Source organism: Ursus maritimus, unplaced genomic scaffold (genome assembly GCF_017311325.1).
Source record: "Ursus maritimus isolate PB19 unplaced genomic scaffold, ASM1731132v1 scaffold_31, whole genome shotgun sequence".
NCBI classification, from domain to species: domain Eukaryota; kingdom Metazoa; phylum Chordata; class Mammalia; order Carnivora; family Ursidae; genus Ursus; species Ursus maritimus.
This window is the reverse complement of record NW_024425675.1, coordinates 27,498,846-27,518,971: the sequence shown is the minus strand read 5'-3', so window position 1 is coordinate 27,518,971 and position 20,126 is coordinate 27,498,846. Positions and strand designations below refer to the sequence as shown.

At 51.4% G+C, this 20,126-nt stretch overlaps 1 protein-coding gene across 7 annotated transcripts in view; it reads left to right on the top strand.

The window, feature by feature from the left end:
* PFKFB3 (6-phosphofructo-2-kinase/fructose-2,6-biphosphatase 3) overlaps positions 1-20,126 on the top strand; it is a 219,832-nt gene that overhangs the window by 63,357 nt on the left and 136,349 nt on the right. The window lies entirely within an intron of this gene.

Below are 20,126 nucleotides of genomic sequence, written 5' to 3'. Positions count from 1 at the left end.
CACTCGGCGCAAGGATCCCCCTTGGCTACAGACGAGATGGCGGACGTGTTACTCTGGTTGTGTGTTGTCATTGATTGATGCCATGTGTGTTCCTGTCTGGCCAAGTGAGCCCCGGATGGAGCCTCTGGCATGTGGGTAACTCTGGGGGTCTGCTACAGGCTGTGGGGTGACACCTAGTGGGTCCTTGCTGTCTGCAGCTGTCTCCGTCTTTGTCATGTCTCCCTTTCCTCGTGCTCAGGCACTGACTTCCTCTGTGGCCCTGGCCCTGTTCCTGGAACCTGATTAGTAAGAGAAAGAGGGGGGACCACGGAGGAGTGGCACAAATGGGAGCCTTGGTGGTCTTAAAAGCCACAGTCCAGCCCCTTCTTTGTATTGAGAGAGGAAATTCACATATGAACTTTGCCATTTAATGTAGATGATTCAGTGGTGTTTAGTATACTCACAATCCTGTGGAATCATTACCACGGAATTCTAGAACATTCTATCACTCCAAAAGAGCCTCCCAGCCTGTGACTCCCTACCCCCAGGTCCTAGCAACATGGACCTACTCTGTGTCTCTGTGGAGTTGTCTGTTCTGGACAGTTCATAGAAATGGGGTCGTACAACACATGGTCTTTTGTGTCTGGCTTTCACTTAGTGTAATATATTCGAGGGTTCTCCATGTTGTAAACATGTATCAGGACATCATCCCTCCCTCCCCAGCGTGGAGGGTCGGGGAGCAGACCGTGACAGAGGGTGGTTTATGTTCCTCTCAGAGGACTGCTTCTCCACATCCCTGCCAACAGGGCGGCGATCTCCCTTTTCTAGAAGCCAGTGGCAGCGGGTTCCCGGTGCCCAAAGGGTATGCACCACAGAACACCACGGGCTGTTGATCGATTCTCAGTTGATTCCGCGTCCTCTGGTTTCTAACCACAGGAGAAGTGTGGCTGAGGTGAGAGCTCCCACCCTTCCACATGGAGCTCTGCTCCAGCGCCCAGCTCTGTGTCCCTCTGTCTTGCAGTCCTACCAGGACCTGGTCCAGCGCCTGGAGCCAGTGATCATGGAACTGGAGCGCCAGGAGAGCGTGCTGGTCATCTGCCATCAGGCCGTCCTGCGTTGCCTCTTGGCCTACTTCCTGGATAAGAGTGCAGGTGCTCCGTCCTTCCAAGCTTCCTCTGGGTTGTGGGGGATTAGGAGCCCGTCCCCCAAAGGGAGGAGAAACTGGCCTTGGAGTGTGGGGTGCTGCAGACCAAGGCCTTCCCACCCAGACCACGGGTGGGTCTGTTTCTGCGAAGTGTTAGGGCAGGCCTCCCGGCCCAGCGCTTCCTGGCCAGCCCTCAGCGCTCTTTGATACAGTTTGATGCACGGTGGGCTTCAGGGCTTTGTGAGATAGCCTCCTGAAAGCTCTCAGCTACTCACATCTCAGGGGCTTTGGGCCGGGGTTGGGGGCAGCTCTTCGGTCCACCTCTAAAGAACAAAGTGCCCAGAAAACTCAATGAGACTTAAAATTTAAGCTTCCGTCTACCCAAGCTTCACCCGAATCCCCATGCACCTAAACTGGGAATGACTTTTTTTAACATCTAACACGTGGTGTGAGGGTGGGGTTAGGGTTGGTTTGGTCATGTTCTTTGGCTGAGTGTTTCTGCAGGGTGCCTGCCTTGAGCAGGAGGGGGCCGGGTGTGGGTGTCGGGAGACAGAGACACTGGCACTCAGGTGGGGACCCGGGACCGACTCTGTGGCAGAAGCTCTCCCGGGGGACCTGTGAGTGTCTGTCACCGAGGCTGCTATCTCACCGTGAGGCCCTTTCCCTTCTTTTCAGAGGAGATGCCTTACCTGAAATGTCCCCTTCACACCGTCCTCAAACTGACACCCGTCGCTTATGGTGAGTGTGGTGACACAGCCCCTGCCACCCCCTGCTCCCTGGGGATGGTGGCTGCTGGTGGCTCCAGGGCTGGAAGCGGCCTGTCCGCTTGAACCGGAAGCCAACCTCTGGCCCGCCCTCACGCAGGCTGCCGTGTAGAATCCATCTACCTGAGCTGGAGTCCGTGAGCAGCACCGGGAGGAGGTCAGAGGTAAGTGTGCCCGCATCCCCATCCCGGCCTCCATCCCTGGAGACACCCTGCGCAGTGACAGGGGCCGGTGGGTGCGGAGCTCCGGGGAGGCCCACGTTGCGTTGCCTGTAACCACGAACCTGGGTCCTTTAGCCCTGGGTTCTTGCTGGAGTAGTTTGTCGGCCGGTCTTTGTGACTTTCTGCCCTGCTTTTCCTTTTCATCCGTGTGTCCTGCCCTGTCTTGTATGTGGCTTCTTGGCATCTTCTTTTTCTTCCTTTCTGTACTCCCCTGCCCCCATTTCGCGTAACCCAGGAAGTGGGCATTAAAGCAGAAGACACATTCCGCTCTTGCAAACATAACCGTAGCACAGCCAGTGTCTTTTCCTTTGGGGCAGCTGAGACTCCTCTCACGTTCTAGAGTGACTGGTGCAAGCGGGCAAATGCGCTCAGTTATCCGCCTGTGCTTAGGTGGGGAATTAGCAAGAAGGCGACGTCGTGGCAAGGAGGAGTAGGACTGGAGGGCAGTGTGGTTTGGAAAGTAGGGACTAGGGACAGTGGGTGGAAGGGTTTCTTCAGGAGACCCCAGGCCTGGCGCATCTGATTTCCCCTGGGGAGGCCTCACCCTTGGGCAGGCAGGCAGTCAGAGCCCCCACAGGCAGAGCAGACCACTGCGCGGCGTGGTTGGGAAGGAACCGTTGCATTTACTTTTCACCGACTGGGAAACCTGACGCTCGCCCGCTGACCCTTTCTCTTACGAGTGCGATGTTCCCATCTATGCGGGATACCTCCTCCCTATTCCCAAGGAGCTTGGCCAGAAGGTTTTGACATGGAAACCCCAGCTTCCGCTGTTGCCTGGCTGGTTGACCGAAGGGAAGGGAGGGTGGACGGCCAGCCTTGGTCCTGTGAGCGGCCCCGGCTTCTGAGCGTGGGTGGTGGGGTGCGGGCAGCCTGCCCTGGCGATGCCAGTAGGGCTGGGCCTCACTGGGCTCTGATGGTCCCTGAACACTTCCCTGTGCGGGAACTGAGGCAGCAGTCTTGAGGGAGACAGACCTCTGCTCAGGCCCCTGGGACAGAAGTGCTCACTGCCGTTGCGTTGTCACTTGATACGAAGGCTAGTGTTTGGCCCTAGGCTTGCAGTTTCTGCCCACTTCGATTTTCTGCCTCTTTGGTCTCCTGGCGGGGGTTGAAGCTTGCATTTCTTGTCTTAAGCTGGGGTGTCTGCTGTGTGCATCCTGGCTTGTGGTCAGTGGGAGACCAGCACCGGCCCCTCCCCCGCTCCCCTTCCTGCTCTCCCCAGTGTGTGACCCAAGCCTCTGCATGAGCCTCCGGTCCCCTTTCTCCAGCTCTCTTGGAGGCTGGCAGCAAGGTTCTTTCCTCGATCTCATTATTTGCCTTGCCTGGATGACTGTCTGCAGAGCCGGTCTTGCTGTCCGTCCCTCACTTGCTTTGTGAGCGTTGCGTTTGTCGAGTGGCGTCTTGGAATGTTTTGGGAAAGGGGCTCAGCACACCATCCCTCGTTCTTACCAACTGGGAGTCACAGGACAAAATCGCAACCCCGTGGTCCCAGGGCCAGTCACCGTGGTCAGTCTTGAATCTGTAAAATCCAGAAGCAGAGAAAGCATGTTTTGTTTGGTTTTGGTTTTTATTTTTTGTTTGGTTAGTTTTTTCCTTTTTTGGTTTTTTTTTTTTTTTTTTTTTTTTTTTGGCTAATTCACCTCCCCACTCTTTGTAACTGTCGCCTTCTCTCTTTTGTCTTTGTCTCGCTTAGGATGCAAAGAGGGACCTAACCCGCTCATGAGAGCGCAATAGTGTCACCCCACTAGCCAGCCCGAGCCCACCAAAAGCCTCGCATCAACAGCTTTGAGGAGCATGTGGCTCTACCTCCGCTGCCCTGCCCAGACTGCCTGCCCCGGAGTGCCGCAGCTGCCGGACAAGTGCGTTGACCCCTTCCTTTCTCCAGTCAGTGTGGGCGGGAGGAGAGCCCCCGTGGCCAGCGGTGGCCTCAGGCCCAGGCCTGCATGCGCGGGTGGGGGAGGAGAGAACATGGAGTCGCCCCCATCCCCCTGAGGTTCGTGGCACCCTGGGGTCCTTCCTCGCTGACCATGGCTACACACACCGCCTCCTTTCTGAGGAGCTGTTCTTCCCAGGGGCAAGAACTGGGCAGAGCAGAAAAAATGGCCAATGTCTGTGTCCCATCACATTCCTGAATAATTTCTTCTCAAACAAAATTGAAAACAAAGGCCTAGTTCAGAAATCTCCCTTTGACTCTGGGTCATCGGCCACACATGGCCCAAGGACATCTTTCTGTCCCAGGCCCACTGGCCAGGATCTTCCTCATGTGCTCCCTTGCATGGTCCCTGGTATAGAAAAGCACGTTCTCCTCAGAGCCAGGGTAGAGCCTGGGCAGCCAGGCTTGCAGGGCGGCCTGGGAAGAGCCCCTTCCTCACACAACACAGATGTCACATCACATCGGTAGTACAGAGCGTCCAAAATGTAGAAACCCAGCTAGATTTCACTTGTTTCGTTCGCTATGAAGGTGAAAACCTGACGGATGTCGGCTCTTGGGCATTAAGATTTATTTTCAGAAGAGTAGTCTTTCCTTAGTGGCAGCCAATACGTAGCTCTTTGCCCGTCATTGAGACCTAGAAATTCCCAGGCACGGGGTTGGGTCCACCTCGAGATCTCCCGCACCTCCACCCACCACATCTGGGCTCTTCACAAACAAGTCCTAAGCCGCATCTCAAATTGGGTTTATGAACTCAGTGCAGGAGCCTGCACATTCTGCTGTGTTTCCCCTGGCGGCTCACTTAATCTCGTGGTGTCTGGACTTGGTGTTGTGGGGAGAGTGCCACACAGCCTCAGGCAGGCCACTGAACCCTTCAGGCCTCAGTTTACCGTCTGTGGAATGGGAAATAGCACCTACTGCAAGGGGAGTCAAGCGAGGGCCTTTAGTGCCAAGCATCTCACACGTTGTGCTTACTTGCTGGCATTAGCTGTAAGATGCTATGTGTCTTTTTGTGAAAACCGAGAACTGAAGTGGTTTGTAGGTGACATTCAGTGTTGGCGTAAATCGTGGGTCACCGTGGGAAGTTGAGAGCCGCTGCCACGAATACCTGGGGGCCTTGCCTGGGCGGGGTTGGGTGGCATGTGGGGCTGCGCTGCAGGCTCATGGAGAGACTCGTGGCTGGGGCTCCTGACTTTGACAAGACAGTCCTTCGAGGTTGCCAGGCGAATCCTCGAAGTGGAAGCCACGGGGTGGGAGCCAGGCTGGGAGGGTCCGCGGGCTTCATCCCAGAGAGGATGTTCTGGTTTCAAATGACTTGGGGCCTGCACCCTCCCTGTCTCTCTACTGACTTCTCTCTCTCCACTTTTTCTCTCTGCACGCCTTTGCTAGGGAAAGCCTGTTTGTAAGTATTTGTCTCTGAATAATTTTGCTACTCGCTCCTCTTTCTCCTTGCTTGCCAGTTTTTCCTCCTGCCTGATAAAATGTTGAGGATGATGACAGTTCATGTCCTATCTGACAGAGAAGGATAACGTTGGGGGCAAGGGAAAGGGATTCATGAATTTCTAGAAAAAGATGCAAGAAACAATGTGGCCCAACTGTCTCGCAGCGAGCCCTGCTCGCCACTTGCCACAACCGGCTTCTTGCACGTCCCGGGGTCCTAATTACCGTTAGTACTTGCAGCGGTCCCCACAGCTTGACATGAATTGACTTTTCCCTCAGAGTCAGAATTTGGTGCCAGGCTAGGTCTTATGCCCGATGCGTGTCTTGAGTTTTGTGCCTCCCCTAGGACAGGCCTTTCATGTTGAGAAAAGTAACCCAGAACCTAGTCTGCAAACGAGGAGGACAGACTCTAGGGAAGAGTGCGGTGGGACATGGCACTGAACTCTCCCCTTCTGTCCCAGCACAGACCCGCTGCCCTGGGGGCTCTCGGGCCCTGGCACTCGGGGAGGTCTGTTTGGGAACAGACTGTGGAGCTGGTTGTCCTGAACCAGCACCTGCTTAGACCTTAACAGTCACGATCAGAATTGGGTGCAGCGCTCGAGTCAGCCCCTGGTTCCCCCCTGCAGCCAGAGGTCTGCAGGAAGTTTCCTGGCCACGTGTCAGCTGGAACAGAGCAGCTGTTAGATCATTCAGTGTCTCCACGGCTCCCGTGTCCCCACCAGGAGGAGCCAAGGCCTTTCCTCTTGGAGTTCCATTAATGGTGCCAGGATATAGCCCCTCCCCAGCCCTTCAGGTCATTACCTGCCCATCCTCCCTTTGCTGATTGGGTGACCTTGACATAATGGATGCAGGAATGGAAGTGGCCGAGGAATCTAGCCTGTAAGCGAAAATGGCTTGTTCTTGGAAAATGGTTGTTCTCGTGCTTAGATTAGGTGGCCACCTTCAGCAAATTCTATCTTGCGATGCTTTACAGCTCGGAGATAGTTTGCTTGCATATATTCCATGTCTTTGGGCCTTAAAATAACCCAGGAGGTCTGCAGGGCAGTTCTGTCCCTTTTTACCAGATGACCAGGGTAAGGCGCACTACGGCCATCCAGCTAGTCAGTAGCAGGACCGGGACTTGAATGGGTCTCCCTCTCCTGAAGGCTGACTGCCTTCTCTCTGCTGGCTTCTGGGCGGTCAAGGTCCTGTTCACCTACCCTGGCCGGAGCACCTGACATTTGAGGCCCAGGGGCACTGCCCGAAACTGCTGGGATGTCCTTTTTAGCTCTTGAAGCCTCTCCCATGCAGCTAGCCTCTGCAGCTGTGTGATTGCTCACTGGTGGGCCTGTCCATTCAATTCAGGCTTAAAGACGATCTGTCCCGTGTCTGACCTCCTTGAAGCCAAGCATTGTAACCGGTGCTTCTAGAGCCAGAGTTCTGGTGTGAAAACCAGCCTTTGGACTTGGAGCCTTCTCCTTTGCTTCTGTGCACATCCTGTTCTCTTGAGCGATGGTCTGATGTTGCCAGGAAAGACGGCTTCCTGCTGGGAGGGTGCCCCTTGGGCACATCCCCAAAGGACCTTCTAAGTTGAACTTGCCCGTCTGTGTGGCTCATAGTGCCTTTAGCTAGAATCCCTCCAGTTCAGCAAAAAATCCTCTGGACCCGTCACCCTGCATTCCACTTTGGGGTCCCAGCGTCAGGCCCGTCTAGGAGTGTGAGCCCATGTCTGAGATCGCAGGTACCCACTTCTGCTCAAGATCAAACGACCGGGATTGGGTCTTGGTTGTACTACCCTCCATCTTTGGAATTCTGGGCAAGGTTAGGCAGTTCTAGCCCTTCACGTCTCATCTGAACCATGGAGACAGGAACATTACGGGTGTTTTGATCGTGGGAATGTAGATGTAGTGGTTAGCAGAATGCCCAGCGCATAGTCTGTGCCCGGCAGACAGTAGCTGTTCTCACGGGACAGAGCCCGGTGCCCTGTGCTTTGCTGGGATTTCCAAGGTGCTTGGGCTCTGCATTTGGATGCCCCCTGTTCCTTTTGCACAGGCCAGGGGATTTCTTCTCGTGACAGCGGAGCACCAAGAGACCTGGGGAGTGGGGAGAGACCTCTGGGGGCTTAGGGGTTGTGGCCGAGGACACCGCTGTCGTGGTTTCCTGGTAAAACAGCCCCACCAGCTGGTCGGATGCCGCGCCTGCAGCCCTCTCCTGGGGGCAGCGCTAGTGCTCGGGCCGGCCGACCAAGGCCGACCGTGAGCATCCTGATTTTAAATTTCAAATGCACCACGAAAAGAATACTACTAAGATGTTTTGTTCTGTTCTTTTCCAACTATGTTTTCTTCCCACTATGTGAAAGGCAGACTGTTTGTCACATTTTCTCACAAAGTTTTCTCACTTACTAACCTTGGAAAGGTAAATGGCTCTGTGCATGCCCCCTCTCTGTCCCACCCCCCTCTCCCTGAATCATGCGCATCTCAGCCTGTCAGGCATCTCGGTCTGTGTGAAGCTGGCCATTGTCAAAGTCTGTGACTCATACACCCCGTGCCAAGAGAACACGTGTTTTTAAACGAGGCGCCATTGTCTTGTAGGTCTCTCTCTCTCTCTTTCTCTCTCTCTCCGTTTCCTTGTTTTCCTCCATATGGCTGGCCAGGGCACCTGCGTGAGTGATGTGCGTGGCCCGTGCCTGCCACTCCCCAGTGTCATTGTTGCATTTGTCACCATTCGCGGCGCGGCTGGAAGCTGTGGGCATGAGAGGTCTGAGGGCCGAGGTGGGGCCCCAGCTGTGGTGGGACCGGGCAGTGCCTCGAGCTCCCACCCATTAAGTGGTGGCTGCAAGGCTGCGGGTACGTCCCGGGGAGCCCACCACAGCCTGATGTACCCGTGACTGGAGGCGGGGGGTGGCCTGGAGCTGAGCCAGGGGACCTTCAGTGCTGCTGGCCCTGCGAGGCCTCTTCTCTCCAGGCGTCCCCACACGTGGGCCCTTGCACCGGAGTTCTGCATGGGAGCGGAAGGGGCCCCAGGACCTGCACCTTGTGTGCCCCAGCTTCTGCTCTCCCCTCCCCCCCGCCCACTTCAGAGCCGGTCTTGGCAGAGACAGGATGGGAAAGAACACTTGTAAAAATTGTGTTTCCTTTCTTTGCGGGGTGGAGTGAGGAAGAAGCGGGAGCCCGCGCCGTGTAGTGGCGCTTGCCATCTGTCAGCTGATGGAAAAGCATTTTTAAGGGGCTTTGATCCTGGTCGGCTGGTAGGGTGGGACTACCAGTGAGGATTGCTTTTGTTCAGAACAGGAAGAGAGCTTTAGTGACACATGCCCTTCTCTGCCTGAGCTTCCTTGCCTGGGCGCCTCCCCTTGCCGTCCCGCCAGCCAGCGCGCAGCCTTGTTCTGGCTGCCGATGCCCCATGCTCCTAGAATCGGGGTGCAAGGGCTGGATGCGGTGACTACTTGAGCAAGTTGGCAGGAGAGTCCTTAGGCTTCTTTGGACGTGCCCCGCCCCATCTCCTGCCTGGCTGCCAGCGGCTGGAGTCCCCTAAGGGGCAGATGGGGCAGTCTCCAGGCTCTAAAGGGCAGCGTAAGCTGAGGGGCTCCTTGGTGCTGGCGCTCGTGTTGCCACAGCTCCGACCCACTGAGCTTGCCTGTTCTCCCCGTCTCCTAGAGGCGGATGCCAGGCCCCTGCCGGGGGCCTCGCCTGGCTTGCCGAGCCCTCCGGGCTGATCGAGGCTTCGACTTCCGCCAGCTCCTGGAGCCCACCGGGCTTTCTTCCACTCGTTTGGCGATGTAAGCTCTTCTGGGGTTGTGCGTTTTGAGGGAGGAAAGGTGGTCTCAGTTGCATGGCTTTGTCTTTGGCTATAGAAGCCTCATGGACAGGAAATAATAATTCCCTTCTCGCCACCTCTCTTCTGGAAACAGAACATGAAAGGCACCCAGGAGCGGCATCGCTAGACACACTGAGGCCGACCCGAGCAGTTCCATTCCAGCTCTATTTCTGCAGGCTTAGTTAAGTGCTTCTCCATGTGTCCGAGGCCAGCGATCCCCAGGACTTCTTCAGAGAACGGGGTGGGTGGGTATCGAGGAGCCTGGCCTGCCCGATCAGAGAACCGTGGCCCGACCGCGGCGGGAGGCAGCCGAGGCCAGGGAGGCCTCTCCCCTGGTGCGTGCGTGGGATCCACGCAGCCCAGCCGCCCCCACCGCGCTCTCCCGGCCCTGCCCGGCCCTTCCCGCCAGCGCTCGGAAAGGACCATGAGCCGTGGAAGAAGAGCTGGGAGAACCGGAGGGGCGTTGGCCTCCATGCTGTTTTGTTTTGTTTAGTTTCTATGATCCTGAACTGGTCTGTTCCCAGCCGGGAGATGACATTGGCCCCAGAAGCCCTAAAACTAAGGGGGCCTAGATCCCGTTGCCGAGAGAGTAAGGGATGTGAAGACTTTGACAAGGCTCTTCTGTGCATCGTGTGCACGGGACACATGCTGCTGAAGGAGGATCAGGCCTGCGCGTGGGCCGGGGGCCGGAGGTGTGGACGGAGAAGGCTCTGAGCTCCGAGGCGAGGCGCCGGTCTGTGTTCTGCCTCTGGAGACACTCAAAAGGACAGTCTGGCTGTGGCGGCAAAGAGAGAATAGTTTTCAGAACAAGCTCCGGGGCCTCCCCCTCTCCAGGCTACTGTGCTGTCTCTGCTCTCTGCCTGACAGGCAGGCACTAGGTGACAGCTTCCCCTGGAGCTGCTTGCTTTTGCACTTTTAACGGGCAGAAGGTGGGGCCGGGCAGGAGGATTGCATCTTCTCTTCAGGAACCGATGTTTGGGGTCGTGCCCTTGCAGGGGCTGGAGCTGGGAAAGCTGTAGTGGGAATGGGGCTTAGCCTGTGCGATGGGAACTCAGAGGACCCCAGTCAACCAGCTGGGCAGCAAGTTGTTCGGGATCCTTGCAGGACTGACCCGGGACACGGAGCAGAGATGATCGAGGGTCTGGCTTCCTTCCTTCAGGGTGTTGGTCGTGTCCCTGTCTTCCAGGGTGGGGACAGTGGCCCAGCCGAGACCTCACCTGCGGCTGCTTCCTGCAGGAGGCTGGCTGTGTGTCCCTGGCAAGGCTGAGCTCAGTCCGCAACGTTTGGGGGAGCACTGCCTGCTATTCACCAGCGCAGGGCTGGGTTGCTCGGAATTCGAAGAAGAGGAATGCCCTCTGCGCCTATGGCTCAGTGGCATTTTGGGGTGGTTCAGAGCAGGGTTTGTGGGCCCATGTGGTTCTAAATACCTGTAGTTTCTGCCTCTGGTTTCTCCTTGCTGCCCCATGGACTGGGGAGAGGAGGTGTCTGAGGCCCAAGAAGAAGCGATTCAGAGACTCTGTGTGTAATTTGTCCAAATGACCCTTTGAAGAATCTCCCTAAGCTGGTGCCAAGGTCACTTGCCTTGCTCGCTCTGCTTTCGAGCCTCACAGTCTTGCCCCTCGTTAGCTGCTGAGAACTAGGTACTGGAGTGGGGTCGAGTGAGTGAGGCTTAGACATCAAGCTGCGAGAAACTGGACTAGCGGTGTTTCTCTGGTTGGGAGGTTCAGTGGGGGATGCTCCGATACCGATACATCAAGTTCGTGGGTTTCACGCCAGAACATTCAGATCCAGCCCCATTCTTCCCCCAGTCGGGCACTTTGCCCGAGACAATGTCTGTACATCCGTGCTCCCGTGTGACTGAAGATGGGTTATTTTCCCTCTCCCGTCATCCTGAGTCCCATCAGGCGGCAAGCGTGTGTGCTGCCGCCTTACGCGTGTCTTGTGGTTGGCCGTATTTCCAGACAGAGGGCCTGCAGCTCTGCTCTTGAGAACAACGTTCTTAAGGCCCTCTTGCCAGCGCAACGTCGCGCGTGCTGCCAGAGCCGACTCTGAGTTTTGACCCTTCCTGCTGATCTCGCTGGGGCTGTGCCGGTGTCCTCCGCCGCCCGGCCGCTGAGGTCCTACCTGCGGAAGCGAACATCCTGAACATTAGTTCCTAAGGCCCCAGAGGGGGCAAGCGGTTCTCATACGGGTGGGGAGAGAGACCTCGGAGAGAGCAGAGGGCCTCCCGACTGAAGCCGGCGTGATCTGAGTCAAAGGCGCTGGATGGAGGGTGTGTTTGAGCTGCTGTCACGGGGCTCCTGCTACTCTATCGCCTCTCCGCCGACCCCGAAAAATATCTGGGACCAATTTTGTTAACTTCGGCATAGTTGTTTTGGGTGGGCTTACCCCTGTCATTCTGTCCTGAGACCCGGGCAAAAGCTCGTCATGTGAGGGAGGAGAGAAACAACCACACCAATGATGTTTTCGTTTGTAATACTTGAAATTTATTTTTTTATTATTTTGATAGCAGATGTGCTATTTATTTATTTAATATGTATAAAGGGAGCCTGAAAATGAAAGCTGTATAGATTGGGTTTAGTTGTTCGTTAGTTGGTTTGGGGCCTTTTGCGTGTGACTTATGACTTCTCTGTGTTCTGTATATTGTCTGAATTAATGACCTGGGATGAGGCTGTGCCAGCTTTCCAAACAGGGGATGCTTTTCAGAAATTTGTATATTTTGCAATTGCTGGAACAATAAAATACCTGGTTGAAATACGCTGATGAAGTGCAGCTCTGATCCTTTACCCTACCAGAGAGCGGTGAAGTGTTGGTCCAAGCTCTTGCAGTCCGTGCACCAAGTGTCTACCCCTGGGCTCTGGACTGACCTACCGCCCATCGTCCTCCTTGGAAACAGGACGTCGTGCACACCCGATACGGACGTCCGTCACATACGAGATCGCCCGTGTTTGTATCCTTGCCCCTCAGCCCCTTCAGCAGGACCGTGCTCAACACAAGCATGGCCACGCAGCGTGATGGCCCAGCGCAGAATTACAGGAAGGCGTTCGGTGTTCGGTTCTGGGTTCGCTGCTTCCCCGCCTTCCCCTTGCCTGCCTCTCCAGTTTCTACTGGGAAAAAAACTCAGTCGAACTTCTCAGGCCACTCGGCCAATACCTGAAGCAAGTATTTTACTTCATCCGTTCATCTCTACAGATGAAGACCCTCTTCTACAGGCAGGGCTGGGGGCTGGAGAGCAGAGATGCGGCGTGTGGCCGGAAGGCAGCCCTGAGCATTTCCTTCAGGCGAATCTAGATGACCTACAGTGCTCTCACTGGCTCTGATGTTCCTTCCACGGCCCCATGTTTACACTCAGAAATGGGCCTTGCGCGCCCAAATTAGTCGTTCTGCCTCCTTGTGCTTTCTCAGCTCTAGCTGTGAGGAGACCAGGAATCAGTTGGGCACCTCCATTTTGAAATGACTCTGGAGGTTACCTGTAACCAGCGTGGCGGGAGCAGAGCATTTGTCCAAAGGGCACCATCTGACAACCAGAGCACAAATACCCACCGCGGGCTGGGCCTGACCCACACTTCGGGCCGCCTCTCAGGTCGGAGCCACGTTTGACGCTCATGACGTGGTTTGAACAGGTTGCGGATGAGAGACCCGATCTCTCAAGTTCTCTACCAAAAGGAAATTAGAAGAGCGGTCCTGGAAGAGGTTGGCATGCATACTTCAAAGCCCTGGGCCTGTCGGGTGGTGGGAATCTGCAAGTATCACGACCTTTTGGGCAAGCTCTGAGACCACATCTGTGTGACCTTGGGCCAGGGCTATAATGATTGAGTAAATATTGAGAGGGTGACCAGGTAGGCGAGGTGGGGGGGAGAAGAGGGCAGAAAGCTGCAGGAAGGTGAATGTCAGAAGGAAATTGGTTCGTACTGAGGTCTGAATACGAGCCAGGCGGCGCTGTGGCTCACTTGTACCTTGAAAACCACGAGTAAGGAATTCCGCCTGTAGCAGATAAAGCCATTATGCCGAAATATTAATGGCTGCAGTGTAAAGATTTAGTTGACCATCTTTGGTGACCCTTATGGCTGCCGAAGAGGCAAGCCTGATGCCCATTTTATGGATGCAGATTTTTGAGATTTCAATGAAGGCAGCTTAGCCTGCTTTCGTATGGGTAAATTTTAGTGATGTAGATCCAGGTATCTGGGACTCTAAAGTCTGTGGCTTTAACCATTATAAGTGTCACTCCACATCTCATACGTCTTTCCAGAGTACTGTGAGTTAGCAGTGGAACAGGTGAGGGTCTGCTGAGCGTTAAGCTGCTTGCCTGTTGGGCCTGGGAGGCCTGGACTGTCCCACCCTCCATCATGCTCCCTGTGGTGCTGAGCTGGTGGTCAGATGGTCAGGGTCTGTAGAGAAGTCATCAGCAGCCCATCAGGGAGAGATGGGAGCCCTGGTCCAGACTTTGGAAATCCCATGTAATAGCCAAAATCTATAGTGGCAGGAGTTCCTCCCAAGAATTTACTGGCACTTCAGAAGCTGGCAGATGGCACTGTGCCATAGGGTGGGAGGCCAGGGAGGGTGGGGAAGTGGGTGAGGGGGATTTAGGAGGGTTTACCTCTGAGTGAACAGAGCTGGTGGCCTCTCAGCGGGGCTGGGCGGTCCTGCATTCCTGACGTTGGATGCTCCCCACCTCAGTCAGACCTGGTGGGAGCAGCCAGCCAGCTTGAGACTCTCTTCGCACCTTGCCCTTGGCTCATTTAACATTTTCTCACCAACGTTGTTGGGAGTATTTTTAATTTGGGATTATTTAATAAACAGAACTGGGAAAAATAGTCCATTAGTGAGGAAGCAGCTAATTAGACCATAGCATTGCACCACGCATTTGACCTAGTGTTAAAAAAAATATCAAACTGTTAAAGAAGAAAAATATTGGGTGGGCAAAAATCAAGCTTAAAAGCTGTAAAAGAAACCACAAAAGGAAATACTGAGATTCCACAATGTAAATATTTTAACTTCAAAGTCGTTAACAACCATTGTAAGTAAAAGGAAAGCAACATGCTGAGAAATTTGCCTAAAGCTACCCCCCAAATTATCCTAAAATACAAATTGGAAACATCCAGAGTGATAAGAAAAACAAATTCTTCTAGATTCCCAAGGCTTTTATTTCATCTTTAGCACAAACCTCTGCAATCTTGCAGACTAAAGACAGGGCAGCTGAAGTCTGGTGGAGTTAAGTTCTGAAGGTCGTTTATAAACTTCGTCTTTAGCTCCCACTTGTCCACACAGTGTGAGTGGGCTTAGATCAAGATTTTCTTGGCGCATGAGCAGGACTTTATGGTCAATGCATTGATGGTTCAGGTCATCTTTATGAGGCACTGGTTTCAGCCTATAGGTTCTGACGTGCTTCTAAGACTGTACTAAAGAGAAACCCCCATAAAGATAACAGAAGCAGCTCAAAACATGGTATTTCTGCTCCTTAGGACTAATGAGTTAACCACACACTCCCGGAGAAGTCTTTGGAGACACTCAGTAGCTCACATGCCAATGGCAGAAGCCTTATGTCTTTTGTCTTGCCAGGGATCCTTAGCCAAATAAGATTCAGTGCACAGGGGACGTGCAGATTGGGGGTGGGCTGGGTGGGGGGGACTAAGAAAGAAACCTAATGGTGGTGGGCAGGAGGGTGGAGGCTCACTGGAGGCGTTTATATACAACATGTAGTGCATCGCATTGTCAATGAATCCTCGATGCTGAGGGTGGGTGTGAGGTACAGGAAAGCTGTCCCTTTTCAGTTCCTTGAGGCTAAACAAAGCTGCAGGCGTCAGAGTGACGCCACTCCGACATATTGGATTAACTGAATAAGTGCCCCACCTGGATATTCGGGCAACAACATTTGGTGAGTGAAGGGGCAGAGGGGACACATAAGGCCTGGGTGGGACTCAGTTCATTTCAAGTCTGGCTGTGTGGTCGAATGGGGGCTGGGCGAGGAGGGTGAGCAGCCTGGTGCAATGGGTGACCAGGCAACCCCAGGCCCGGAGACGGATGGTGCTTGTGTCCATCTGTCCTACCACATTCCAGATGTGCTGGCCTTGGACAAGTTACTTCATGTTTTTAACTTGTTCATTCATAAGGTGGAGGAGTTCATATCACATTTTTATTATAAGATTCACCATCGATTTGTTAACTTTTTCATGCAAAACAGAACAAACCATATACACGTCAATGCAAGACAAAATTCAATTTTGGATGTGTTAAATGTAGACAAAATTTCTCCTTAGAAGGAAAGAAGTACCATGATTACTTTTCAGGCTTTTTGTGAAGACAAACATCTTAGAAATGAAGAGACTTTGACAGTTCCTGGCAGGAGTAAGCACCAAATTTAATAATTTAATAATGTGCACTGAGTGCTTCAAATGCAAAATAGATATTATTGGTCCCACTTTACAGGAGATGTGGAACTGAGGCCGGAGAACTTAAAGGATCCTGCTTGATTTTTGCCCAGCCACAACTGGGGTAAGCCTCAGGTTTGTCAGACTGCCAAATCCCGCAGCCTAAGAACCACGCAGCTGAGCCAGGCCCTGCTGGATGAATCACCAACCACAGGACTGGGACTGAGTTTGCATGTTAATTAGCCAGAGCAGGCTTTGTGTCCTGGGGCAGTGGAAGGTCTGTCTGCATCCAAATGAGTAGATTTTCTTTAAAAGGGCTGTGATTCAGGATATTCGCAGAGCCTGAAGACCAGATATTCAGTGTCTAAGGTTCTGTGTTTTCCCCTTCCTACCTCTTCCAAACAGGCGTGTAGACCAGCATCTTTGAGATACCTATTCCTGGATGTCCATGAGGACTTTCCCAGGGTACACATGCATACATAGTGTTAGGGCGGTTTCCAGATCCTCAACTTCCGTATTCACTCTTTATACAACAGCCTGAAAGTTTGCTTACCTTCGCAAATCACCGATGGTGTTTCTCTGCTTGCAAACAAAAGGCACACCCCTCACCCACCCCAAAACAGTTACTACAGTGCATTGCCCCTGAAACACCTCCAGGAGCACTCAGCAGAGGGAATCCGCCTTTAATGATTAACCCCTGGCACTGTGAACCCCAGGGATTTCTTTCCCACCCTGGCTTTCCATTAAGTGGGTTTTCAGACTACTATTGGAATGTTCTGAACTGAGAACAAGGGAAGCGCTCTCAGTTAGTGCAGCCAGCCCCCAACTTTCTGATCAAGACTCTTTCATACTCTTAAAATTACTCAAGACCCCAAAAAAGAGCCCTTGTTTATATGGGTTGCTTCTGCCCATAGTGTATTTGAAATAGAAAGCCATGAACTTTAAAAAGTACCTGTATCTAACAATTTATTTTAAAATAACAAACTCATTACAGGTGATAAATAGCATATTGTATGTAAAACAACTGGTTTTCCAAATAGAAAATATGTAGTGAGAGAATGACATTTACATGTTTTGTGAATCTCTTGCATGGCAAATTTCGTATCTGATTCAATATTCCATCTGTTTTGATATATTTATTGCTTGTGTTGAAGTATATAATGAAAATCTGGCCTCACATGGATATGTAGATGAAAAATGGGCAGAGTACATTCATGCCCTTTTCAGATAATCATGAGTATTCTTCTTTGATCCTACACCCAAAGTGGACACATTCTAGTTTTTAAAGTTTTATTGGGGTGTCAGATCTGGAGAGCGGTAGCAGTGAACTTTTCATACTTGGTTGCATTAAAATTCACTTGGTTGATCTTGCTTTTTGAATTGATTTTCACCCATGCGTGATTATGTAACATCAACACAGGACACTTGGAAAATATTGGTTCCCTGAGTTATGGAGATCTAAATGTTGACACTTTTCAAAATGTGATATTAAAAATGCAGTGATTAATATCCCTCTGATCTTGTCAGAAAATTCTTAAAAGCATTGAAAAACTATCAGTCTTGTAATGATAGATACGTTTTCCTACAGTTCTAAGTTTTGAAAGCTTGAAATTTCAACATATACTGTCAGTTGTTTTCTATAGTGGTAGTTCACTGCATTTCTGAGAAACTCTAGGTATTGTTTTTATAATTTAAACCCTCTTATTTTTTTGTAAGTGGAGATCTGATAATTTCTATGCATAAATCCTTTCCAATGGCTACCCATTATTTCCCACAAAAAGGAGGACAGATATTGCTTGCTGACAACACAGTCCCCAGCCTAGGACTCTTCTGCTTACCTCTTAATCCCTCTCTCATGACCTCCAAGCATTTCGATCCCAACTGCCACCATCCTGAGCCATGAACTCCATTTTGAACCTCTCCACTTTCTCCTTTCTCTGCCTGAATCACAAGTCTTTCCCTCCAGTTCCACCAAGTCCACTAATCCTTTAAGATTCAATTTTAGATGTCGATCTTTGGAGTCTGTCTTCCCTTCACTTTCGTTATGGTTAATTTTATGTATCAACTTGACTGGGCCACAGGGTGCCCAGATACTAAATCGAGCGTTATTCTGGATGTAACTGCCAGGGGATGAGATTAACATCTCAATGGGTGGATTGCATAAAGCAGATTGTTTTCCCTCACCTGTGGGCCTCACCTAATCTGTTGAAGGCCTGAATGAGTGAAAGGCTGACCTCCATAAACTCTTTTGGGCCTACAGCTTGCTGACTCATTCTGCAGATCTTGGGACCTAATGGCATCCTCACTCTCTCTCTTCAAATATATATATAATCGAATATATATATATATATATATATATATATATATATATATATAAAATACATAAAGGGTACAGGCTTATAAGCAGACCATTTATAGCCGTATGACAATGTGAAGCTAAGTGTGGGGTGCTCTGAGAGTAAGGAAAATGTGGAGGTGTCAGGGGTTATTCTCCAGAGGACCAGGACGGACTCTATATACATATACATGGTAAGTACTCAGTAACCAACCACAGAGTGAGTAAGATGATGGTGAATGAGTGAAGGAAGGACTTCCCACTTGGGAACTTTCAACCTTCTGTTTCGGGTTACTTCATACCTTTCTGTCTTACCGTCAGCCAGATCGTTTTTCACTTGATTGACCACACTTGATCTTCTTGGCTGCCATTCCGATCCACAGTGTTGTTAGGTAGTGACCAGCGGTAGACCCAAAATGGAGCCCGTGCAACTCTGCATTCCTTCTGTTCCCGCAGTCGGGTGCCCAGGGTGGGCCGTGTCCACATTGCTTCTCCAAGAATCTGGGACCAGTGATCTTACCCCAGTTGCTCTTACCCCAGTTGAACCCCTTCTTTGCTCCGACAACGTGATGGTGTAGTACAGTGGCCTTTAAATGGGTCACAGGGTTTCCTGGGGCTTTGGGAAGACCCTCTAAGGGGTAGGGGAAAAGCAATAGTTTCCAGCCAGCTGAGACCTTAAATCACGTGTAGTCTTTTTGCAGGTCTGATCTAAGAATGCACCTCTTCTCCATCTCAAAATCTCACCTAGCTGCATTGCCCCCATGCAAAAAATTCCAGGGCACAAAACAAAAAGTAAGACTCCCCCAACTATTTAATCAATGCAGCATAAACCGGGATGTCAGGTTTTCCGTGCCTTACGTATTTCTTTACATGGAGAATCATTTCATTAAATTATTCTGAATATGGTAGAATGTAGTGGTAGAGATAATGGTACTTTGTTTCAATGTCTTGCTTTCTTCCATTTCTTTGCTGAGAGAGTTCCCTTGAGAGCAATGCAGAGAGAATATTAGTAGAAATATTGCTTGCTAAAATTAAAAACATAGAAACATGGCAATATTCTCAATAGTCTCTAGCTGGAAAAGAAAAATACCTTTAAATAGTTGGAGCAGCAATACAGATTAGCCATTCATATTCTTTAAAATATGATGGAAATGTTTTCTAGAACTTAAAGTATTTTCAGGAAACACTGAAAAATATCCCGCAGATGAAACTTCTGTGCATCTGTCACATTACTAAAGCTCAGGACCATGATGTCTCCACCACCACAACTTACTCTCAAATGGTTGAGTGAAAATTCACACACGCACACACCACTGAACCAGTAAAGCAAATGGGATACAGTGTTGACAAGCCAGGATAAGTCTGGTGAAAGGTATATAGTGTATTGTTCTATTCTTATTCCTTCAACTTTGCAATATTCTTAGAATAGTCTTGCAAACAAGTGTTTTCGAGTTGAACAGAGGCACTCACTGTCTGAGATGTTTAGTAAAACAATGTACAACATCAGTATTTTTAAATTTTAATGTTTATTATGTTAGTCACCATACAGTACATCCCTGGTTTCCGATGTAAGCTCTACGATGCTTCATTAGTTGTGTATAACATGTGCACCATGCAACATGTGCCCTCCTCACTACCCATCACCGATCCATCCCATTCCCCACCTCACCTCCTCCTGAAGCCCTCAGTTTGTTTCTCAGGTCCATAGTCTCTCATGCTTCACTCCCCCTTCTGACTACCCCCTTTTCTTTATCCTTTCTTCCGGTACTGATCTTCCCTGGATTCTTATGTTCCACAGATGAGAGAAATCATATGATAATTGTCTTTCTGCCGCCCCGACTTATTTCATAGCATTATCTGCTCCAGTGCCGTCCATGTTGCAGCAAATGTTGAGAACTCGTTCTTTCTGATAGCTAATTAATATTCCATTGTATATATGGACCACAACTTCTTAATCCATTCTTCTGTTGAAGGGCATCTTGGTTCTTTCCACGATTTGACTATTGTGGACAATGGTGCTGCTGAACATTGGGGTGCATAACTGGCCCTTCTCTTCCCCTCCAGTCTGTATCTTTGGGGTAAATAGTAGTGCAATGGCTGGGTCATAGGGTGGCCTCAATTTTTAACTTTTGAGGACAGCAATGTGGCAGCAC